Here is a 27,044-nt window from a genome sequence, read left to right as displayed (position 1 = left end):
GGCAGAAATAAAGATGTTCTTTGAAACCAATGAGAACAAAGACACAACATACCAGAATCTCTGGGGCACATTTAAAGCAGTGTGTAGAGGGAAATTTATAGCACTAAATGCCCACAAGAGAAAGCAGGAAAGAGATAAAATTGACACCCTAACATCACAATTAAAAGAACTAGAGAAGCAAGAGCAAACACTTTCAAAAGCTAGCAGAAGGCAAGAATTAACTAAGGTTAGAGCAGAACTGATGGAGATAGAGACACAAAAATCCCTTCAAAAAATCAATGAATCCAGGAGCTGGTTTTTTGAAAAGATCAACAAAATTGATAGACTCCTAGCAAGACTAATAAAGAAGAAAAGAAAGAAGAATCAAATAGACGCAATAAAAAATGATAAAGGGGATATCACCACCAATCCCACGGAAATACAAACTACCATCAGAGTATACTATAAACACCTCTACGCAAATAAACTAGAAAATCTAGAAGAAATGGATAAATTCCTCAACATATACATGCTTTCAAGACTCAACAAAGAAGAAGTTGAATCTATGAATAGACCAATAACAGGATCTGAAATTGAGGCAATAATTAATAGCTTACCAACCAAAAAAAGTCCAGGACCAGATGGATTCACAGCTGAATTCTACCAGAGGTACAAGGAGGAGCTGTTACCATTCCTTCTGAAACTATTCCAGTCAATAGAAAAAGAGGGAATCCTCCCTAACTCATTTTATGAGGCCAGCATCATCCTGATACCAAAACCCGGCAGAGACACAACAAAAAAAGAACTTTAGACCAATATCCCTGATGAACGTCAATGCAAAAATCCTCAATAAAATACTGGCAAACACAATCCAGCATCACATCAAAAAGCTTATCCACCATGATCAAGTGGGCTTCATCCCTGGGATGCAAGGCTAGTTCAACACATGCCAATCAATAAACGTAATCCAGCATATAAACAGAACCAAAGACAAAAACCACATGATTATCTCAATAGATGCAGAAAAGGCCTTGGACAAATTCAACAGCCCTTCATGCTAAAAACTCTCAATAAATTAGGTATTGATGGGATGTATTTCAAAATAATAAGAGTTGTTTATGACAAACCCACAGCCAATATCATACTGAATGGGCAAAAACTGGAAGCATTCCCTTTGAAAACTGGCACAAGACAGGGATGCCCTCTCTCACCACTCCTATTCAACACAGTGTTGGAACTTCTGGCCAGGGCAATCAGGCAGGAGAAGGAAAAAAAAGGCATTCAATTATGAAAAGAGGAAGTCAAATTGTCCCTGTTTGCAGATGACATGATTGTATATCTAGAAAACCCCATCGTCTCAGCCCAAAATCTCTGTAAGCTGATAAGCAACTTCAGCAAAGTCTCAGGATACAAAATCAATGTGCAAAAATCACAAGCATTCTTATACACCAATAACAGACAAACAGAGAGCCAAATCATGAGTGAACTCCTATTCACAACTGCTTCAGAGAATAAAATACCCAGGAATCCAACTTACAAGGGATGTGAAAGACCTCTTCAAGAAGAGCTACAAATAAAACTACACTGAGTTTTATTTTCATTGAGAACTACACTGCTCAACGAAATAAAAGAGGATACAAACAAATGGAAGAACATTCCATGCTCATGGGTAGGAAGAATCAATATCATGAAAATGGCCATACTGCCCAAGGTAATTTATAGATTCAATGCCATCCCCATCAAGCTACCAGTGACTTTCTTCACAGAACTGGAAAAAACTACTTTCACGTTCATATGGAACCAAAAAAGAGCCCACATTGCCAAGTCAATCCTAAGCCAAAAGAACAAAGCTGGAGGCAACATGCTACCTGACTTCAAACTATACTACAAGGCTACAGTAACCAAAACAGCATGGTACTGGTACCAAAACAGACATATAGACCAATGGAACAGAACAGAGCCCTCAGAAATAATGCCACACATCTACAACTATCTGATCTTTGACAAACCTGACAAAAACAAGAAACGGGGAAAGGATTCCTTATTTAATAAATGGTGCTGGGAAAACTGGATAGCCATATGTAGAAAGCTAAAACTGGATCTGTTCCTTACACCTTACAAAAAAATTAATTCAAGATGGATTAAAGACTTAAATGTTAGACCTAAAACCATAAAAACCCTAGAAGAAAACCTAGGCAATACCATTCAGGACATAGGCATGGGCAAGGACTTCATGTCTAAAACACCAAAAGCAATGGCAACAGAAGCCAAAATGGACAAATGTGATCTAATTAAACTAAAGAGCTTCTGCACAGCAAAAGAAACTACCATCAGAGTGAATAGGCAACCTACACAATGGAAGAAAACTTTTGCAATCTACTTATCTGACAAAGGGCTAATATCCAGAATCTACAAAGAACTGAAACAGATTTATAAGAAAAAAACAAACAACCCCATCAACAAGTGGGCGAAGGATATGAACAGAAGCTTCTCAAAAGGAGACATTTATGCAGTCAACAGACACATGAAAAAATGCTCATCATCACTGGCCTTCAGAGAAATGCAAATCAAAACCACAATGAGATATCATCTCACACCAGTTAGAATGGCGATCATTAAAAAGTCAGGAAACAACAGGTGCTGGAGAGGATGTGGAGAAATAGGAACACTTTTACACTGTTGGTGGGACTGTAAACTAGTTCAACCATTGTGAAAGTCAGTGTGGCGATTCCTCAGGGATCTAGAACTAGAAATACCATTTGACCCAGCCATCCCATTACTGGGTATATACCCAAAGGATTATAAATCATACTGCTAAAAAGACACATGCACACGTATATTTATTGTGGCACTATTCACAATAGCAAAGACTTGGAACCAACGCAAAAGTCCAAAAATGATAGACTGGATTAAGAAAATGTGGCACATATACACCATGGAATACTATGCAGCCATAAAAAATGATGAGTTCTTATCCTTTGTAGGGACATGGATGAAGCTGGAAACCATCATTCTCAGCAAACTATTGCAAGGACGAAAAACCAAACACCGCATGTTCTCCGTCATAGTTGGGAATTGAACAATGAGAACACTTGGACACAGGAAGGAGAACATCACACACTGGGACCTGTTGTGGGGTGGGGGAAGGGGGGAGGGATAGCATTAAGAGATATACCTAATATAAATGATGAGTTAATGGGTGCAGCACACCAACATGGCACATGTATACAAACGTGCACGTTGTGCACATGTACCCTAAAACTTAAAGTATAATAAAAAATATAAAAATATAAAAAATAAAAAAATGCATGTATGGAGGCTGAAGCAGGAGAATCTCTTGAACCCAGGCGGCAGAGCTTGCAGCAAGCTGAGATCGCCCCACTGCACTCCAGCCTGAGTGACAAAGAGAGATTCCGTCTAAAAAAAAAAAAAGAAACAAAAACAAAAAAACACATTTATTTCTTGTCAGTGAACAGAAATTATTCCTGTCACTTCAGAAAAAAAAGTTTATTTTAGTAAATTTTGTAGTTAATTTTCAATGAGATCTGTCATTGAAAAACATAAAGATTTGGAAGGCAGGACGACAAAGCTGAGAGAACAGTCATGTCATGTCATAGGGCTCCCTAAGTCAGCAATCATATAGGGAAACTGGTGAGAGGAGTTTACAAGGCTCCATTTGATTACCCTAGGTAATTGCCCATAGCAAGTCTCGCTTCTGCCAGGATTTATGCAGCAGTACAAAATTATATCCTATTTCCTTCCTAAGAAATAGAAAACTAAGAGAAAGTAAAACAAACTTTTAATTAATTATTGCTTAACTTTTAATTTTTTTTCAAATTACAAATCATACTTAATCGTTTAATTAAAGAAGGAACAATTAGTCTGAGTAGCTTCCATTTATGTGTGTCATGTTTAAGTTATTCTCCAAGAGAACATTAGTTAAATAATTAGTGCTGTGGTGCTAAGCAAAGCATTTCAGAAAGAACTATTTACTTCTTGTTAATTCAAAGAATGAAAGAAAAGAGAAAGAAAGAGAGAAAACTATAGCCTGAGAGAAAAAGAGAGAGAGAAGGCATGTGAGAGAATGAAAACAAGAGAGAAAATGTGAGGGAACAATGGAAGAAAAAAGGAAAGGAGGGGGGAGGGAGGAATAAACGAGAAGAGGTTGGTAATAATTAGGTCATTGCAGTGGTTATTTAAGGACTGTATAAGCAATATTCACATCTCTGAGAAATAAAACTGAGGAACTTCTTTCTGAGGACTGTCACTTCCCTACTTGTTAGGTTTTAACAACTTGAGAGACAAATCTTTAGCAAGTTTGAGGTTTTGACTTTAGTGTAAAGAGAATGTCTGAATTCTTGGGGAAAGTGTGTATTGTCATAACTAATGTCCAAATGTAAGTAGTACTTCTAAAGTAAACAGGTCTAGAGGAAGTTTTCAGAGACTTCGAAGGTTCTATAAATATTCATTTTACCTACCCCTGAACACTGGCTTGAAAGATTGTTTTCTTTTTAACTAGCAAAAGTTAATGAGCCATTTCTGAACTTGCTGTATGGAAGCTAAGGCCAGGAATTTAACTTTATGTCACTGAGCTAATACCTTTTAAAAAGAATTATTATTTTAATAAAATCAGTAACATCCTTTTCATTGCCTCCCTATTACCTTTATAGAGTAGGTCTCAGTTCATAGTTGTTAGCACACAAGAAGCATCTCAAAGAGTTTTCTTCATAGTTCCCAAGTATGAACTGAGAACTCAAGTTTCTCAGTTCATAGCTGTAAGCCCACAAGCTGCTCAGTTGTTAGCAGCTTCTTCTGTGTGAACTATGAATTGAGAAATCTGAAAAAAATATTTCAAGCCAGTATTCAGGGGTAGGTAAAAAGAGTGTTTACAGAACCTTCAAGGTCTCTGAAAACTGCTTCTAAATCTGTTTACTTAAGAAGTATTTATATTTGGACATTAGTTATGGCCTTACACACTTTCCCCAAGAATTCAGATACTCTCTTTACATAAGTCAAAACCTTGAACTTGCTGAAGATTGTCACCCAAGTTGTCAAAACTTAACAAGTGGGCAAGTGGCAATCGTCTCAAGAAGGAAGCCCATACCACGGGAAATTACGAGGTTCAGTGCAAAGGATCCATTCCAGTCTTGTGTTACTTTCAACTAAAGTACCCTCACAGACACACAAAAAGTCTACATCTGGAGCAAAGTTTATCAACTCTGCCCACCATCAACATATTACAAATGTAGTCATTTTAGCCTTAACCATAACCTTGCATATTATAGTAATCTGCTAAGGCATGTGTTATGTGCTTGTGCTTAGATTTGAGGAGGTTTAAGAACAGTAAAAATTAAGAAAATGTGGCACATATACCCCATGGAATACTATGCAGCCATAAAAATGATGAGTTCATGTCCTTTGCAGGGACATGGATGAAGCTGGAAGCCATCATTCTCAGCAAACTATCGGAAGGACAAAAAGCCAAACATCGCATGTTCTCACTCATAGGTGGGAACTGAACAATGAGAACACATGGACACAGGAAGGAGAACATCACACACCGGGGCCTGTTGTGGGGTGAGGGGAGGGGGGAGGGATAGCATTAGGAGATATACCTAATGTTAAATGACGAGTTAATGGGTGCAGCACACCAACATGGCACATGTATACATATGTAACTAACCTGCACTTTGTGCAAATGTACCCTAAAATTTAAAGTATAATAAAAAAAGAACAGTAAAAATTATCGTATAGTAGATTATTACCAATGCTTACTAATAGCCTGTTCTCTACTTCTAAGTATACAAAAATTGTGCTTCTCTATCTCTTTGAAGGTAACGGTGGTGATGGGCCTTGATTTCGCACCCCCCAAAAAAAATGTAAGGGAAAATAATACACATCATTTGCAGAGGAAGCATTTGATTTCAAGTGCTTAACTCCTGCCCCCATTGCCCCAGGAGCTGAAAAACTATGAAGCAACACATCGAAATGGAGCCAGCATAGGATAGTGAGGAGTGGCTTTGTGGAACAGACACCCAACCTCCACAAGTGACCCACAGTGGACATGTAACAGGAGCACCTAAGTAAACTTTGGGTGTGTTAAGCTATTGAGATTTTGGCATTTTTTGTTACTTCAGCATAAATTATCCCAATACATTGTCTTTTCCAATAAAGTGAAAGAGAAATGAGAGGCTTAAAAATGCAAATAAAAAGAGACACATGACTATGCCGAAAATAAAAATTATGCACTTTTAAATAAGTGATGAGAAAATGAGAAAAGATTGTACAGACATAGAGAATAAGCATTTCAACTGTAAGAATATTTCTAAATATAGAGAGTAATTTATACCACATGTGAAGAATTCTATTTACAGGTAAGTGATAATATTCAGCAAGAGACGGCTATTCACAAAAGGAGAAACATCCTGTTAACTTAGGAGATATGTAGAACTTTGAGAAATTAAAGTCTAATCAGGTGAAATAACATTGACAAAGTTTATATCACAAGCGTAACTTCTGTCTGGTAACATGGGTTCAGGCGGTATATGTAAGTACTGTTAGTCACAAAATGTATAATACTGACCACTTTTGTATAAACATTCCTAATAAAAAAGACATATTTAGGAAGAGAATATGCAAAGTTGTAAAACTTTGAAGAAATTAGTTACTAGCCTATTGCATACAAATGTATTCTGGACTTGAACCTAACTGAGTCACTTTGACCTTAAGAACAAATAGACCTAACGGTTTTTGAAAGCTAAAATATTTATATTTAAAAAGTATCTGTATGCAGATACACTATTTTAATTATTTATTTAGAAAGAAGAAATACTTATTCATTCTCTTTCATTCTTCTGCATTTTGTCTTCTTTCTTCATCTTCTTTTCATGCTTTGAAGTTCACTTCACCACCTCTTCTCTTCCATACTCAGACTTCATTTGCTAGTCTAACATAGGTCTTTGTTTTAAAAAATTTCAAGGCTAGATCCAGCAAAGGTAAGCAGATTAAGGTACTTTGTGGCAGGATACTTAAGAAACAGCTACGCTTTCTGACAAGGTTACAATTAGACATAGCCACACAAGACATTACTTTTTAAAATAGAATTATAGACTTCAGGATGGGAGCTATGGCAGGGAAGTGGGGGAGTTTTACTAATAGTTCAACTTTGCCCTTAAGTAAAAATAATCACTGCAAAAATTTCCAATGAGTCTTCATTCCATTTGTAATTAAACTACATTGACCAAGGAGATGTCAATAATTTCTAATGTACACCATTGTGCTTTACACAGATCATTAGAAAATTTTTCTTTAAAAAATTGACACCCAAGGATATTTTATTCAGTGAAATTACCCTTCACAAATGAAGGAAGAAATAAAGTCTTTTATAGATAAGCAAATACCAAGGAAATTCATCACCACTTTACTGGTCCTACAAGAAATGCTCTAGGACGCCCTAAAATTGAAAGTGAAAGAATCACACTTACTATCATGAAAACAAAAAATGTATAAAATTCACTGGTAAAGCAAACATAGAAATAAGGAAGAAAAAAGACTCAAATGGTACCTCTATAGAAAACTACCAAACCATAAGAACAAACAGTAAGAAAAGAAAAGGAAAAGAAAGGATTAAGGAATATACAAAACAACCATAAAACTAACAGTATGATAGAAACGAAACCTCACATACCAATAATTTTAATGTAAACAGATAAATTATCCACTGAAAAGACAGAGACTGGCTCAATTAATTAACAAAACATAATCAATTACATGCTGTCTACAAAAAAAAAACACACTTTACCTGTAAAGACACATATTGACTGAAAGTAAAGGGATTAAAAAAAAGATATTCCCCAGCCAGGCATGGTGTCTCATGCCTGTAATCCTAGCACTTTGAGAGGCTTAGGAGGCCTGATTGCTTTAGCCCAGAAGTTCAAGACCAGCTGGGCAACATGGTGAAACCCCATCTCTACAAAAAAATACAAAAATTAATTGGGTGTGGTGGCATGCTCCTGTAGTCTCAGCTACTCAGGAGGCTGAGGTGGGAAGATCACCTGAGCCCTAGGAGGTGTAGGAAGCACTGAGCCATAATCTTGCCTCTGCCTCCAGCCTGGATGACAAAGGAAGACCCCCAACTCAAAAAAAGAAGAGAAAGACAAAAAGAAAAGACAAAGATTTTCCATGCAAACAGAAACCAAAAGTGAGCAGAAGTAGTTATATGTATATCAGGTACAACAGACCTTAAGTCAAAAAGAGTTTTAAGAGACAAAGAAAATCATTACATAGTGTTAAAGTGATCAATTCAGCAAGAGGATGCAATAATAATTCTACGTATGTATGCACCTAACACTGGAGCACCTAGATGTATAAAGCAAAATTACTAGATCTAAAGAGAGAGACAGACCCCAATATAATAACAGTGGGCAATTTCAACACCCTCAACTCAGCATTTAAAAAATCATCTAGATAAAAAAAATCAACAAAGAAACACTGGATTTAAGCTGGACTTTAGACCGATGGACTTAACAGACATTTTTAGCCAATATCTGCAGAATACACATTCTTCTCATTAGTTCATGGAATATTCTCCAGGATATTTTTTAGACCACAGAATAAGTCTCAATAAATTTTAGAAGACTGAAATCATGTCAAGTATCTTCTCAGACCACATTGGAATAAAACTAGGAGTCAATACCAAGAGGAACTTTGGAAATTATATAAATACATGGAAATTAAACAACATGCTTCTGAATGATCATTGGGTCTATGCAAAAAATTAAGAGGAAAATTTAAAAATTTATTGAAATAATTAAAAATGGAAATTAAACATATCCAAACCTGTGGGATACAACAAAGCTAACAGGAAAGTTTATAGCAATAAACAGCTACATCAAAAAAGTAGAAAGATTTCAAATAAACAATCTAAGAATGTACCTCAAAAGAACTAGAAAAGCAAGAATAAACCACACTCAAAATTACTAAAGTGAAAAATATAATAAAGATCACAGCAGAACTAAATGAAATAGAGACAAAAAAAAAAAATACTAAGAATCAACCAAATGAAAAGTTGGTTTTCCAGTCTGGGAGCAGTAGCTCATGACTGTAATCCCAGGACTTTGGGAGGCCAAGGCAGGTGGATCACCTGAGGGCCAGAGTTGGAGACCAGCCTGGCCAACATGATGAAACCCCATCTCCATTAAATATATATATACATATATATATATATATACACCAGGTGTGGTGGTGGGCGCCTGTAATGCCAGCTACTCGGGAGGCTGTGGCAGGAGAATAGTTTGAACCTGGGAGGCAGAGGTTGCAGTGAGCTGAAATTGCACCACTGCACTCCAGCCTGAGTAACAAGAGTGAAACTCCATCTTAAAAAAAAAAAAAAGAAAAAAAAGAAAGAAAAAAGAAAAGTTAGTTCTCCAAAAGATAAACAAAATTGATAAACTGCTAGCAAGACTAACCAAGAAAAGAAGAAAGACAAAATATGCAAAAGCATACATGAAAAGGGAAATATTATAACTGATATTACAGAAATACAAAAGATAATGGGGACGATTATGAACAAGTATACACTAACAAACTAGAAAACCTAGAGGAAATGGATAATTCCTGGATATATACAACCTATGAAGACCGTATATATGGACAAATACAACCTATGAAGCCTGAAAGAATAGAAAACTTGAACAGATCAATAAAAAGTATCCCAATAACAACAATAAAAAAGCCCAGGATTTAATCAATTCACTGTGGAATTCTACCAAATATATAAAGAAGAACTAATAACAATCCTCCTCAAACTAGTCCAAAAAATTGAAGAGGAGGGAATTCTCCTGAATGCATTCTATGAAGCCAGCATCACTATGAGACCACAAGAGCACAACCAAAAAAGAAAACTACAGGCCAATATCCCTGAGACGTAGATGGAAAAGTCCTCAACAAAGTACAGCAGACAAAATCTAACAGCATATCAGAAAGATAATATACCATAATTAAGTTGGATTTATCCCAGGGGTGCAAGAATAGTTCGACATATGCAAATCAATAAATTTCATACTTCACATTGACAAAAGGGAACACAAAAACCATATGATCATCTCAATAGGTACAGAAAAGCATTTGATAAAACTCAACATCCTTTCATGATAAAAAAGGAAGTGAATAATAAAGGCCATATATCAAAAACCCACAGATAACATCATACTGAATGGGAAAAAGTTGAAAGCCTTTTCGCTAAGAATTGGAACAAGACAAGGATGCCCACTTTAACCAGTCCTGTTCAACATAGTACTAGAAGTCCTAGCTACAGCAATTAAGCAAGATAATAAATACAGGACATACAAACTGGAAAAGTGGAAGTCCAATTGTCCCTCTGCTAATGGCATGTTCTTATATTTAGGAAAAAAATAGAAGACTCTGTCAGAAAACTCTTAGAACTGAAAAACACATTCAGTAAAGTTGGTGGATAAAAAATCAACATACAATAATCAGTAGTATGCAGAAATAACAAAACGATGATAAAGAAATCACGAAGGTGATCCCATTGACAATAGCTACAAAAGATATATATATATATATATATATATATGAATTCCTAGGAATAAGTTTAACTAAGAAAGTGTAAGATGCCTACTAGGCATCTTCAAAACATTGATTAAAGAAATTGAAGAAGACAAAAACAAAAGCAAAGGCATCCCATGGCCATAGATCAGAAAAATCAATATCTTTAAAATGACCATACTGCTCCCAAGATCTATAGATTCAATGCAATCCCTGTCAAAATACCAATGCTATTTTTCACAGAAATGGAAAAAGCAATCCTAAAATTTGTATGGAACCAAAAAAGAGCCAGAATAGCCAAAGTAACCTTGAGCAAAAGAGTAAAGCTAGAGGCATCACATCACCTGACTTCAAAACATATTATAAGGACATAGTAATATCAAAATAGATTGGTATAGGTATAAAAATAGATACATAGACCAATGGAACAGAACAGAGAACCCAGAAATAAAGCTACATATTTATAGTCAAACAATATTTGACAAAGCTGCTAAAAACATACATTGGAGAAAGGAAAACCTCTGCAATAAATGATGCTGGAAAAACTGGATAACCACATGCAGCAGAATGATACTACATCTTTATCTCTCACCTTATACAAAAGTAAACTCAAGGTAGATTAAAGACTTAAATGTAAAAGCCAAAACTTCACTAGAAGTAAATATAGGGAAAACTCTTCAGGACATTGGTCTAGGCAAATATTTTATGGCTAAGACCTCAAAAGCACAGGCCACAAAAAGAAAAACAGACAAATGTGACTATGTTAAACTAAAAATCTTCTGCACAGCAAGAGAAACAATAAACAGACAACCTCTTAAGTTGGAGAAAATATTTGCAATCTACTTACCTAACAAGAGACTAATATACAGAATATACAAGGAACTCAAACAACTCAACAGTAAAAAAATCAAATACTCCCATAAAAAGTGAGCAAGGAACATGAATTTTTCACGTTCAAAAGAAGACATCTTTCAAAAGAAGACAAAGAAATGGCCAATAGGTATATGAAAAGAATGTTCAATGTCACTAATCATCAAGGTAATACAAATCAAAACCACAATGAGACTATCATCTTACCCCAGTTAGAATGACTATTATTAAAATAAAGACAAAAGATAACAGGCACTGACAAGTATGTGGATAAATGGGAACTCATTCACTGTTGGTGGGAATGTAAATTTGTACAGTCACTATGGAAAACAGTATGGAGATTTTTTTTAAAAAACTAAACATAAAGCTACCATAAAGTCCAACAATCCCATTACAAGTATTAATCCAAAGGAAAAGAAATCAGTATATAAAGAGGATACATGCACTTGCATGTTTACCGTAGCACTATTCATGACAGCAAAGATATGCAATGAACCTAAGTGTTCATCAATGAATGAATCAATCAATGAAGGAAGAAAATGTGGTATACATAAACAATGGAATACTATTTGGCCATAAAAATAATGAAATCATGTCATGTTCAGCAAGATGGATAGAACTGAGGTTTGTAATGTTGAGGGAAATATGCCAGGCACAGAAAGACAAATACTGCATGTTCTCATCTGTATGTAGGAGCAAAAAGCTTGACCTCATGGACATAGAGAATAGAGTGATAGATACCAGAGACTGGGAAGGGTGGATGAGTGACAATGGGAATGAAGAGAAGTTGGTTAATGGGTACAAACATGCAGTTAGATAGAATAAGCTCTCATGTTGTACAGCAGAATGGGACGCCTATATTTAGCAGCAGTACTTGGTATATTTTAAAGTAACTAGAAGAGAGAACTTGAAATGATACCAACATGTAGACATTATAAACACTCAAGGTGGTGGATACCCCAAATATACTGACTTGACCATTACACATTTGTGCATGTAACAAACATTGCCATGTACTGCATTAATAAGTAAAACAGTATGCATTAATAAAAGAGAGAAAAAAAGAAAATTCTATTTATATTCAGCCTGCATCTGCCTTGCTTTGGTTTTTATTGGTCAGTATTTCTTGTGTTGGCCAGAAGTACACAAAGCAAAGGAGGTAGCAAGCTACAGTGGTTAAATATTTGTCCTTTGGGGTCAAAATATCCAGGTGCAAATCCTGGCCCCACCATTTACTATCTGTGTGTCTGCAGGAAAATTACCAAACTTCTTTATGCCTCAATTTCTCCATCTGGAAAATAGAAATGATCTGAGAATATAATCAATTATGTCTGCATCAAAATATTGATTTGCACTTAAATTGGGCAATAATCACATAATTAATGTTACCTGGATTATAACTTCCTCTTCCAAATTACAACCATTCAAATATGTGTTTCTTCTACAAGCTGAGTATCTCCATTTTCTTTATCATTTACTATCTATTCTTTAAAGCTTTAATTTTGTGTAAGGGACAACAGTTTTGATTATGGAGCAGAAAGATGTCCGGAAAGATTTCAGAGGATTTGAGTAAATCATCCAGAAATGGAACAGCAATGTGGCCCTTCTTTGGGCATAAATAAAGGCCTAGAAAATAATCATATTTCAGACATTAGAGAGTACTCCAATTTAATCACTTACAGGCAAAATCATGCAGAAATATTGCTCTTGAGCTCATATTTATCTACTTCAAACAGATAAATGCTGTATCTGGTATTCAGATTATGTCCTTTGATATAATTTGTGTTTTACTGTTGTAGTATTCCGTCAGCATATAAAAACATAGTGTTTTCTGCCTAAATGTTTTATCTTCAAAATGTTTTCTTCCAAAAGGAGTAAGAAGTATATCAAGAAACATTTTAGAGATTTCAAATAAAACTAATTTTTATTCATCAAAATATTTAAAGTTAATTTTTCACCAGCCTAATCCAAAACAGCATCAGCTTGAACTACTTCTGCACCACCCCATCCCACCAGTTACTTCAGCCATTATCTTCTATATCCTTGAGTTAATTCAATATAAGCAAAATTTCTTAAATATAAAATAGGGAGAAATGTATCTTAACATAAACAAAGTTCATCAACTATCAGATAAAGAGAAATGTATCTTAGTGAAAGACCACTGATTCATACAAACTAAAAATTCATGTAAGCTAAATTATGAATTTATGGGTTAAATTCAAGGAATAGTAAGATAAAAATGAAGGAAGGCCCGGTGCAGAGGCTCACGCCTGTAATCCCAGCACTTTGGGAGGCCAAGGCGAGTGGATCACAAGGTCAAGAGATCGAGACCTAAAAATACAAAAATTAGCTGGGTGTGGTGGCATGCACTTGTAGTCCCAGCTACTCAGGAGGCTGAGGGAGGAGAATTGCTTGAACCCGGGAGGTGGAGGTTGCAGTGAGCCAAGTCATGCCACTGCACTCCACACTCCAGTTTGGTGACAGACAGAGACTCCTCTCAAAAAAAAAAAAAAAAAAAAAAAAAAAAAAAAAGGAAAGAAAAAAAGAAAAAGAAATGAAAGAAAATAATTTTATGGAAGCCAAGGGAAGAGTGTTTTAAAAAGGCGGACTGTTAATTAAATTTCTGCTAAGAGAGCAAATGATATTTCCCATACAACCTCAATGGGTAACAGGTATGGGGAAAAAAGAGTTATGGGATGTAGCTCCATACGATTTTCTATAATTGGAGTCATGGGTACTAGATTTCATCTCTCAAAAGAGAAATTCCATTTGGGACACATTTGAAATGTTTTATGGATAATAATACATAGGGTCAACTATCTCTAACATTAACTCCATGACAATGCATTATCCCGCTGATGTTCTCTCCTAGAATTTGGCTCTCGTCTTCCTGTTCATCAAATGGGATGCAGGCAGTCATTGATCTCCTGGGGACACAGTGGGTTGCATAAGTGTGACACTGCTGTGAAAAGAGGGACCTGGTTAAACATAAGTCTTAAATGCACCCCAGGACACACTTGTATTTCTTCTCTCATCTTGGCAGAACCATTATTTCATGTCTCCTACTTCTATCTAGCCCTTTCTCTGTGTTTCCATGCACCTGCTTACTGAAAAGGACTATAGAAAGTAACATGCTAACCTCTCTTTCCAACCAATGATAGATTTACTCACTTAGAATTGATTTATTAGAAAAGTAGTGAGCTGGTGCCAAGGAAAGTACTTGCTATTTTTCTTTTTATAAAGCAGCTTGGAAACTTTATACTTGAGGCTTATTGTGATCTAAAATTAATACCTTTCCAAAGTTTAGAATGCTCTCCATGATCTCTTTCTAAATAGTAATCATAAATGTATAAATTCAAATAATATTTCCCCATAAAACATATACTGATTAGTTACGTCTATTCTAACAAGATATTTGTATCTGTGGAAAACTTTTAAATGATTCAAAGAGGAAATTAAATTAAAAATGGAAAAAAAACAGATTTTTTAAGATTTAGGAAGTATCATAAATGCATTTACTTGCAAAAAGTAAAACAAGTTTATGGTAGAAGAAATTAATTTTCTTTTTTTCTTTTTTGAGATGGAGCCTCGGCATGTTGCCCAGGCTGGAGTGCAGCAGCACGATCTCGGCTCACCACAACCTCTGCCTCCCGGGTTCAAGCAATTCTCCTGCCTCAACCTCCCAAGTAGCTGGGACTACAGGCGGGTGCCACCACACCTGGCTAATTTTTGTATTTTTAGTAGAGACAGAGTTTTACCATATTGGCCAGGCTGGTATCAAACTCCTGAGCTCAAGCAATCCACCTGTCTCAGCCTCCCAAAGTGCTGGGATTACAGGCGTGAGCCACCACGCCCAGCCAGAAATTAATTTTCTATATGAAAAATGTCTGCTTCATTTGATGACTACTAAAAATAATGGGGACAATATTAAGAAAAGAGAAAGGAAATAATAGAAAGGAAGAGGAGGAAGATAGGAAGGGAAAGCAAGGGGAAAAGGAACATGAAGAAGAGACAATGGAATCATAAAATGTAGGAAATAGGGGAAAGGAGTTATAACAAAGATAATCAGTATTGCTTTAAAATAAGGTTAATTTGGGACATACTTATTATTTTTAACTAAAATTATTATCAAGAAACACAATTGTTCATGTGGGTACTAGTTGTAAGAATAAATTCATACTCAGACTTTAGTTCTTTTTGAATTGTTCTCTACTCAAACACTGTGACACTTCTTTCTGAAAAGAAGAAGTTTATTCAGAATAAACTTCTGAATATTTTATTCAGTAAACTATTTTTTTCCTTTTTCAATCTTTATTCTAGAATCAGGGGTACATGTGCAGGTTTGTTACAAAGGCATATTGATTACATGATGCTGAGGTTTGAAGTATGGTTGAACCTGTCACCCAGTGAGCATAATATCCTATAGGTAGTTTTTCAGCCCTTGCTCCCCTTTCTCTCTTCCCCAACTAGTAGTCCCCAATGTATACTGTTGCTATCTTTATGTCCATGTACATCTAATGGTTAGCTCTTTCTTATAAGTGAGAACATGCAGTATTTTGTTTTCTATTTCTGTGTTAGTTCGCTAAGGATAATGGCCTCCAGCTGTATCCATGTTGCTGCAAAGACATGATTTTGTTCTTTTATGGCTGCATAGTATTCCCTGGTGTATATATGCCACATTTTTTGGACATTATTTGGCACCAATCCACCATTTATGTGCACCTGGATTGATTCCATGTCTTTCCTAATATAAATAAAGCTGTGGTGAGAATATGGGTGCATGTGTCCTTTTGGTAGAATAATTTATTTTCCTTTGAGTATACCCTCAGTAATGGGATTATTGGGTTAAATGGTAGTTCAACTGAGCTATTTGAGAAATCTCCAAACTGGTCTCTACAGTGGCTGAACTAATTTACATTCTCACCAACAATGTATAAGTGTCCCGTTTTCTCTGCAGCCTCACCAACATCTGATGTTTTTTTGACTTTTTAACAAAAGCCATTCCAACTTGTGTGAAATGTTATCTTATTGTGGTTTTGATTTGCAGTTGTATTTCTCTAATGATTAGAGATGATGAGCATTTTTTCATATGTTTTTGGGCCACTAGCATGTCTTCCTTTCAGAAGTGTCTGTTCACATCTTTTGTCCACTTTTTAATGCTTTTTGCTTGTTGATCTAAGTTCCTTTTAGATGCTGGACGTTAGACGTTCGTCAAATGCATAGTTTGTGAATATTTTCTCCCATTCTGTAGATTCTCTGTTTAGTCCTTTGATAGTTTTTGTTGCTGTGCAGAAGCTCTTTAGTTTAATTAGGTCCCACTTGTGGATTTTTGTTTTTGTTGCAATTGCTTTTGAGGACTTAGCCACAAACATTTTGCCAGGAAGTGGTTTGCTTCTGTAATCCCAGCAACTTGAGAGGCTGAGGAGGGAAGATCACTTGAGGCCAGGAGTTCAAGATCAAACTCTTTTAAAAGTACTTCCTATGTGCCAGAGGTATAGGCCTGATTAGAGCAACTTATAACTTGTGGGGAAAAAAAAATTTTGTGCTAAAATGGCTGAGATTATAACATTTTTATTATATTATAGAATCATTCTAAGAAAACCCCCATATTGTCCTTGATAAGCATAACCAAAGTTCAAGCATAAATCCAACATTCAAGAAAGGCTAATGCAAGAATAAAAAGACCCATAGTTTGGCCCATCTTAACTACAGCAAATCTTTAAGGTAATAAAAACGTAAGCAAATATGGGAAAAGTATAATCCTTTCTTGAGAGCCCTTGTTTTGCTTTGGTTGTTGTGTTACTTCCAACACTATGATTCTTTGCAGCAAACTGCTATACTCTCAGCTCTTCCCAGTGAAATTCCAGACATTCAGAATTATTGACTTACAAAATCAAAAGTTACTGTCTCTGTCCATAGATCTTTGCAGGCAGGCTTAGTTACTATTCACAGCTCTTTTGATGCTCTTAAATCTGAAAATAAATCTTTGAAGATTATAGGTCATCTCATTTCATAGGCTCACTTCATAAATGAAAAGATGCAGTCATCCAGAGGCTCAGAATTTGTCTAGTAAGAATCAGACACTTGAATAAAGTAACCAAACCTATAAAGTTCTGAACGGTTATGTGTAGTATCCATGATGATAACAGCAGCCTAGGATAAACTATGGAATCTCTTGTTCTTTCAAAAGTAAACACTATTATAAAAAGAAGTGTCAGGATAATTATCCAGTGAAAGATTCTTCCAAGGCTGCCTAGGTATTTCTAAATGATCACCACTCTCTAAAAATGGCAGGTAAAAGATTCTTCATGAAGTAAGCCCTGGTGCTGATTTTATCATCATCACTATCATCATCAATTATTTGTGCTACTTGGCATCGACCATCAGTTAAATCAATATGCAAAATAAACCATTGTAGAGGTTCTGTCTGCTAATTTATTTAATGTCATACTTGCCAGACAACTACATATTCTAATAAATGCTGTTAATTTTAACCAGAGACATTGTATATTGTTATTTCTTTGCAACCTATAAGTATTACTAAAAACGCTGAAAGTAAAATTCCATATGCCATATGTTCAGTACACACATGCAAATACCATTACAAAGTATACACATATACATATTTTGGCTTGTGAACTAAGAGTGCTAAGATGTTAATCAAGATAATGAAAATGTAAATTCTGAGCTTAAAAGATCTTTTCCTTAGTTTTCCTCTTCTCACTCATCCTCCCAGATCCTGAGTTTCCTACCCAATTCCCAAATCTATGTTGTTTGCATCCAACTGAAACTTAAAATCCTAAAGTGTAGGAAAGAGTGGAGCGATGGGGAGAGAACATGGTCAATGAACCTAATTGAGGACAGAAGCAGGAGCTCTGGCCCTAAATCAAAAGGCAAATTCACTATAGCTCCCTGCTGCCTTTTCTGCCAACTCCCGTCAAGCCAGAAGAGATTAAGAAGCTTCCAAAAACAATCTGGGGGCAGACTAAAAATGTAGCCAACCAGTAATTCACATGAGTGAGTTATTATAGCTACTCTGTGAGCACAAATTCTACTTGTAAGACCAAATGATCAACTTGAAATACAGAGGGCTTATAAATCTATAGGAATTTTGCCACTATTTTCTTGCCCAGTGTTGAAATTCAAGTAAGTTTTATACATGATTTGGCCATAAAAATGAATATTAAACAGTACTGAATGTTCCATTCAAAATAGACATCAAAAACACATTGAATCTCATTAATTTTCAGGGAGTAAACAAGCCCATACCATTTTGAAACAATATATGTAGCAGATTTTAACACAGTATTATCATCATTCTTCTGGGTATTTGTTGTTGTTTATCAAAAATGTGTAGTAATGAATATGGTAATTAGCTCCTTTGAACAATTACATAATGTCTACGTATTTCAAAACATCATGTTGTACATGATAAACATGTATAATTTTTGTCAAAAGATAAAATTAAAATTTGCTTTTCTTTTAAAGGTAGGAGACATTGCAAGATTTTCTGTTTGGGCCCTATAGTTTAAATTTATTTTACAAAAATCTACTGTGGTAGAGATGTTCTGGGTATTGCTCAGAACATAGTTGATTTCTATCAGTAAGATCTGCCCCACACATTAGCAGTGGTCCCTCGGCAAGCCATATCACCCTTCATAACCCCATGTCCTACCCAAGCAGGGTGGACCATATTTAAGCCAAGGCAGTAGAAAAGTAGAAACAAGAGACTGAGACTACTACCTGCTCCTGGAATAGTACTTTTGTGGCCTTGCTGATCTTAGATTCTGTGAAATGCCCAGTACTCATTCACAAAAGTCCCTTTGAAAAGTTGCACTGTTTATATATGTATTTCTATTCATTTCAACTAAGAGGACAGTGACCAAGACATCATAAGTTTTTCCTGTCAGAATTATCTTCAATTTTACTATGTTCACCAATAGTTTGAAAGAACAGATTTAGTCATTTTGTAAAATCAATCTTTGATTTAAAAATATTCATTTAGTTAAGTGAAGAATTGTCAATTGCCATCTTACTTTTTTACCTCATGTGCCTTTTGTTAGTTCGAAATATGGTAAAATATTTCTTCCATAAAGAAGTGTAAAAATAAGTTTACCAAGAATTTAAAGCTGTCAAGTCATATTCTTAAGTTGATTGAAAAAACAAAAAAAGAGAATAGGATTATTCTATTTAAAGTAATATCTGGCATATACTGAGCACTTAGTACACATCAAACTCTGCTACAAGCATGTTCTACACAGTATCTCATTTCATCATCACAACAACCTAACCCCATGAGTTCACCTCTTTTACTATCACCATTTCACTAATAGGGAAACTAAGACATTGAAAAGTTGCCCAAGATTATATAACAGAAAAGAGCTAAAGCAAGAATTCAAACTCCAGCACAGTGGCCTCAGAAGCCCACTCTTAGCTACCAAGTTGTACATTTTAGACAGACTAACAAGGCACAACCAATCATAAACACATTTAAAAAGTATAACAGTGTTTTGTCCTAGAAAAGAAAAAAAAATTCTCAACAGTAACCTTATTTTTAAAATCCTTAGTCCAAAACAGTTTTTAACCCGTTTGATAAAGATTTTCAATACCTTAATAATAACTTACATCATTGTTTAATATTGTAAAACAGGTTATAAACATGTAAACTTATTTAATCCTCAGAACAACTGAATCAGGAACTGTATCAGGAATAAATATTACAAAAAAGTTTCTCTTTGGAGGGGAAGGGATTAAAACTTTGTCTAAAAAATTTCTCTACTCCTTTCTTTCCTCTGATCTTCCTCTTCATTGCTCTTAAACATCCAAGTATGAAGGTATGAGAGAGTGAAGGACTTAAAGCCAGGCTAAAGAAACTGGCTGGAACAAGTTGCTTATTTACATGTTGATGAATGGTTATGTTAACAACATTCTTCACTGAAAACTTCACTGTTTGTTTTTGCTGAAGTAGATAGTAAATAAGTAGCCAAGACATGGTGGTCTGAAACAAATACCACAAAGACTTTTATTCTTTCTTTGTGGATGTGTCATGGTATACTAGGTCTACAAAAAACAACTTTCTTTATATCTATTTAAATATAGCACCCTGATAGCACTACCAAGAAAAACCAGTCCCAGCCTAAGACTGAAAAAACACAAGGAGAAATCTGCTGCTGTATCACTTAAAATATTTTTGTTTGTCTATTTAGTCATCTATCCCTTTAGAGTTTATCTCTGGAAAATATTACATTCCAAAAAGTCCAAAAATTAATGTCATCCTGACCAAACTGTGAAAGCCTTCTAAATAGTCAAATAATGATTTATAGCTAGTTTGTTTTCCATCTGGAAATATAACAAGTGAACTATTTACACAGTAGCTGCTTTCCATATTCATCTGGTTTGGATCAAATTAATCCACTTTTGGATAAAAGTTATCATCAATTGTATGTTTATGATGCACAGTGGTATTTACCAGACTTCTCACGGTTGCATTCATCGGTGTTTTTGCTTAAACCTGCTCCTTTGACATCTAAATAATATAGAACATTTCTGCTCATTGGGAAGAGAATTGCAATTATTTTATTCCAAATAATAAATCAGCAAAGAGATAACGAGTTTCTAAATGGTGGCAGTTGCTTCCTGAGAAGGGCCAATTTGAAAGAATGACTACCAAACAAATGCTCCTCTAGGTGATCTACCCTTCCAAGAAAGGCTCAGTGCCTCAGGCAGCATCATGTGTGCTTAGAGCAGCTCTCAGCTTCCACCTACTTCCACCTGCTTCCTCCCCCCCTACCAAGGATGTTTTCTGGGATTAGATATGAGAAGCCAGAAGATTTAAATTCCTACAGAATTATCTGCAATTATCATTCTTCAAGGTACCTTTTTCAAATCTAATAATAAAATCAAAATAAATGTTTTGAAGAATAAAATTTTAAACTGGCATTAGAAAGTGATTATCATTCATTAGTGTTACAACAATATATTTATGTACAAAGACATACGTTATGCATGTGGGCTGTGTCCTGCTGTCTTCAATCTGAAATTTATAGATATAGATATAGGTTGTAGTGTGTGTTTCAAATATAAATCAATAAGGGCTAGGAGCCAAAGTCAATGTTTTGGGAAGATATAATAATGAAATAATTCTTTCCCAAAATATTGAGCTCATTATTTATTAATCCTGTGTAAGGCAAGAAGCCAGGAAAAAAGCATTTGTCACCATCACACTTGGGATCTCTGATAAATATGATCAGTGCTGAGATGCAGCCCAGGCTGGATCTGAGCTCAGCTTTGTTTTTCTTTTTGTTACTTCCTCCACATCCTGCCTTTCAGCCTGTCCTTACTCCTCCATCAATGAGATTGTGTCAAAGGGAGATGAAATGAGGACAGGGCCAGAATAATCTGCAAGTTTCTACTTTGGTTGATCCAATCAGTCTATTTTCAAATATGCCATTTAGTCCCATTAATGCCATTGCTTTAAAATTAGTTAAATTACCTGGTCATGGTTAAAAGAATTACTTCCCTGCAATTGCTCAGTAGTTCCAAAAGTGACTTTTATTAAAGCAAGTGAGCAAACAAAAAAGAACTAGATAGTGTGCTATTTCTCTGAGGGCAAAGAGGTAATCTAAAATTGATTAATTAAGAATAGTATCAGGGACTATGAATGATACAAACAGTTTTCTATTTTCTGTTCTTATTTGTGTTGAAATCAGCATATGAATTTGTTATATTGCTAGAATTCCTTACTTTCAAACCAGTTTTATCCCTTGCCCAAATATTTCTAAAAGTTATTTTGGATAAATTTAGTCTTATTTTCTTTGTAGAAAAACAAATAGAACTTTACCAATTAATAAAGAGAAACAGACATTAATAAAGAGAAATGGGTGTGATCACAAAGTGCATTCTGACCTCCAGCTGCCAGACTGGGTAAAAATATTATTTTCTCTGACCCATGGCACACATAGATGCCCAACTTCCAGAATGCCAACACTGTTCTGTTTAGTATTCCTTGGACACTCTCCCTAACAGCCATCTATTCCAAACCGCTAGATTTTTCTTTAGTTCTCTTGATCTTGGTCCCATACGTTTTTCAACTTTGATTACTACCCACTCTCTCAATTCCAAAAAGACCTAGATAACCTATGGTAATAACTGTCTATCTCATGGGATACAAATCACCAATTTTGGAACCAAAGCCCATGTACTAAGCCCTTGCCAAAACTTGGTGGTATTCTGATCGTATACCTGGACTTGGGACCTACAGGTATGCTTATGATAACTTGGGTTACATCATCGAACCACGGATTAACTTGTAGCTTATTTTCCAAGGGCTCATTTAGTCTTCAAGGGTCCAGGATGTTATTGTGGGGCTATGCTGCTAAAGCAGGACCTTCTCTTTGTCTCAGGCTGTGAGGTGTATAAGTCTGGCCTAACAATTAGATTTTAAAGTCAATAGTATGTAGGTCATTGCTGAATTCTACTAAGCAGCTCTTCCATGGAGAAGAGATGTGAAGAAAGAATTCTGAATAACATTATTATTTAATAGAGGAGCACAAGAAAAGAAACCAAAAGCTGCCATCAAACGTATGAAAAAATATTTAACATCACTAATCAACAGAAAAATGTAAATCAAAACTACAACAAGATACCTTCTCACACCAGTCAGAATGGCTATTATCAAAAAGGCAAAAAATAACAGATGCTAGAGATGCTGTGGAGGAAAGGGAATCCTTATACGCTATTGCATACATACAACAGTGAATGTAAATTACTTAAGCCGCTGTGGAAAGCAGTTTGGAGATTTCTCAAAGAACTTAAAATAGAACTACCATTTCACTTTGCAATCTCATTACTGGGTATATACCCAAAGGGAAATAAATTGTTCTACACACACACACAAAAAGATACATGCACTTGTATGTTCACCACAGCACTATTCACAAGAGAAAAGACATATAATCAACCTAGGTGCCCATCAATGGTGGAATGGATAAAAAACATAGTACATATACACAATGGAATACTATGCAGCCATAAAAAGAATGAAATCATGTCCTTTGTAGCAACATGTTGCAGCTAGAAGCCATCATCCTGAGCAAATTACACAGAAACAGAAAACAAAATACTACATGTTCTCACTTATAAGTTGAGAACTAAACATTGGGTACATATGGACAAAAAGATGGCAAAAATAGACACTGGGGATGACTAGAAGGGAGAGAAGGAAAGGTGAAGGGCTGAAAAACTACCTGTATTAGTCCGCTTTCATGCTGCTGATAAAGACATACCTGAGATTGGGAAATTTGTAGAGAAAAAGAGGTTTAATTAACTCACAGTTCTGCATGGCTGGGGAGGCCTCACAATCTTGGTGAAGGGCAAAAGGCACATCTTACATGGCAGCAGGCAAGAGATAAAATGAGAGCCGAGTGAAAGGGGAAACTCCTTATAAAACCATCAGATCTCACAAGACTTATTCACAACCACAAGAACAGTATGGAGGAAACCACCCCCATGATTCAATTATCTCCCATCGGGTTCCTCCCACAACATGTGAGAATTATGGGAGCTACAATTCAACATGAGATACAGGTGGGGACACAGGCAAACCATATCACTACCTGTTGGGTACTATGCTCACTCCCTGTGTGGATGGGATCATTCATCTCAGCAATCATGCAATTTACTCATGTAACAAACCTGCACATGTACACCTTGAATCTAAAATAAAATTTAAAACTATGTTTTAAAACCAAATGAAAGGAAATCAATGAAGAGGATTAGAAAAAAAAACAATAATAAATAAAAATAATCACAACAGGATGTGGCCTTAGCAACCAAGAGAGAAAAATGTTTCAAGAGAAAAGAAGAAAACACGCCTAAACTGTACAATATTAGTAAGAGAGGACATGCAACTCATCCCAAAGGGTGCCACGGAATGTCAAATGGTAGGATCTTTTTCATTAACTTGAATCTTTAACATACAAAGTTTACTCTTTCTCTTCCTGTTCCCTTTCTTTTCCGGGCAATTCAGACCCAAAACCGTTAGGTGATGCCAAGCAAGGCAGGGAAGCATCAGTGCTCTCAAAGTGGTCTCAAAACCTGAGCAGAATGAGATAGCTGTCTGTATTGGAGGGCTGCCCAGTGTGAGCTATTGGGGCACAAGTGTGATGAGGAAAGTGCTCACATAGAGAAAGATAACAAGGTCTGTGGGGTTAGAGCCCAGAGCAAGATGGAGAGGGTATCTATGCAGGGAAGGGGGCAGCAGTGGCAATGGAAGACTGGTTACATGGAGGGGATTGATCAAATAATTACATATATTAAGAATAATTGTAGTCAGGATTATTACTGTTGTTGAAAGGAGTTAAAAATTTGGAAAGAGAGAAAACTAGGACGAACCCTGGGATGTCATCTTGGAATTGGGTATATCAGTATGAACTCATGCATTTCAACAAACATATAGATAGACATAAAAATAAATTTAGCTTTGTCCACCAAAATGGTGGACCACAACACCAACTAGCAAATCTACTCCTCAGATCTTTACTTCTAACTACCTTCCTTCAACAAAAGGAGCCTTCGAGAAATGGTTAACTTCATGTCTGGGGCAGGGAAAATACAGAATGTTATGCCAGAAGATTTAAGAACAAACATATTGTTGGAGTAGATTTAAAAAAAAAAATAGGCCTTTCTTTTGTATAAACAGCATTAAATATACACAGTGCAAAATGTTTTCAGGGAATAATGAGCAAATATATTTCCTAATCAGGTAATCAAGACATTTTATCCCCTGGGATATGAAGAGTGAACTAATGAACATATTAGGAAAATAGAGAGATTGACACATTACAACAATCCTATATTTTTAGCAAAGACAATATATATGTTCTTTTGTCAGAGATGATAAGTGGATTATTTGATAATGCTTCTATTGTTTCTTAGGAACTGTTGATCTGAGGCTAACATAAAGTCTCTTAATTGAAACCTTCAGCTGGCTAAATATTGTTTAAGCAAGGAACTCAGAAATATGAGTTCTCTGATGACTAGGTTGTCTGAAAATGTAAAAGTTAAACAATTGAAAGGATTATGAATATTTTAAAGGCAAAATATACAAGGCAACATGAAGTGAGGAGTGGCTCTAGCAGAATATTGAAGATATCATCACTTTTAGTAGGACAGTGTACAACTGAAGTAGAGAACGTTAAAAATACAATGTCCTTTATTTGTGTACAGTTTATAATTCCTGGGCTTTCTTTTTAAAACACACATCACTTAGAGATTTTTTTCTTAAGTCTTAGTCTCCTAGAGTCTTATCTGTAGAGAAAGGACAAGATTAAATACAGGTAACTTCCCTAGAACTCCAAGAGCTTAGACACATCTATGATTTGTTGGAAAGGTTAGGAAGGAGAAGGTTGGAGAAGGGAGAAGGGCAATTCTACTTTTGGTTTACTTGGAGCCAGTTTAGTATAGTCTCCAGCTAGCATAGCTAATTTCACTCAGTTCTGAGGCAAAACCAGAACCACTAATTTCGGCCTGGATTCCAGGAAGTGCAGGATGATGGCCACGAAAGAAACTAGGCCAAGAGTACAGATGAATCAATGTAAATCCATCATTACTACTCAAAAAACCACTCTAAGGACATGCCCCGGCACTGCCCAGGGATAGATACTGTCATCTATACATAAGGAAACCAGGAAGAAAACACAAACCCACTGCTTCACAGATTTGGTCAGAGTCAGCTCTAAATAAGCAAGGGGAAAAGTGAAAAATAGAAACTGGAAATTACAGGTGTTTTTTTTTAATTACCATTTTCTTTGAGGAATAGGCAAAATACTTGATTAAGAAACTACAAGAAGAACATGGAATTTAAAATATTTTAAATTTTTCTTTGAAATATAGATTAAGGCATGTGCATTATCTATTATCTCAATAGTAATTCAAGAGTCATAAAAACAATAAGCAAAAACTATATTAGTAAAGACAAGAGAATAAGTGATTTGCTTATATGAGATAATTTATTCCTGAGGCATTTGAGCTAAAATATCTAGATGAGAGAAGACTTTATTAAATTAGCTTCATTTTTTTTCAATGTACATGTAATTACCTCAATGCATAGATTCACTTTTACTGGTCTATATCTACCCATATAGAAAAGAATATATATTACTCCTAAATCCATCTTTATGTTTTAAGAAGCGAAAAATTACCTCACTTCTCAAAGAGATGATACCAAACATTTTTCAGCACTCTATTGCCTAGCATATGTTTTGACTGTTCTTGAAATGATTGTATATAGTTTTGTTATGAAGAATCATACACTTTTTAACTTCACTTAATTTAGCACAATTGTTTCTTAATACATTTGTGTTATATATGGCATAGGAAGTTTATTTTTCTACATAATATGTCTTAATCGAATTAATAAAATCCAATATTACATATATATACATACTGTTAAAAATTTAAATAATAACTACAATAAATCAAACATGCATTGCACTTTGTAAGTCTCTTATAATTTTCACAGTAGCCTTATGGTGTTGCTTTTTATCATTGCCATTTTATAGGTGAGAAATTTGAAACTCAAAGAAATTAAAAACTTTATTACAGAGTTAGTAAATGGTAGACCTGGATTT

The sequence above is a fragment of the Pan troglodytes genome, chromosome 5, assembly GCF_028858775.2.
Source record: "Pan troglodytes isolate AG18354 chromosome 5, NHGRI_mPanTro3-v2.0_pri, whole genome shotgun sequence".
Lineage (NCBI taxonomy): Eukaryota > Metazoa > Chordata > Mammalia > Primates > Hominidae > Pan > Pan troglodytes.
The sequence above is the reverse complement of the archived record's forward strand: the minus strand, read 5'-3'. Positions refer to the sequence as shown.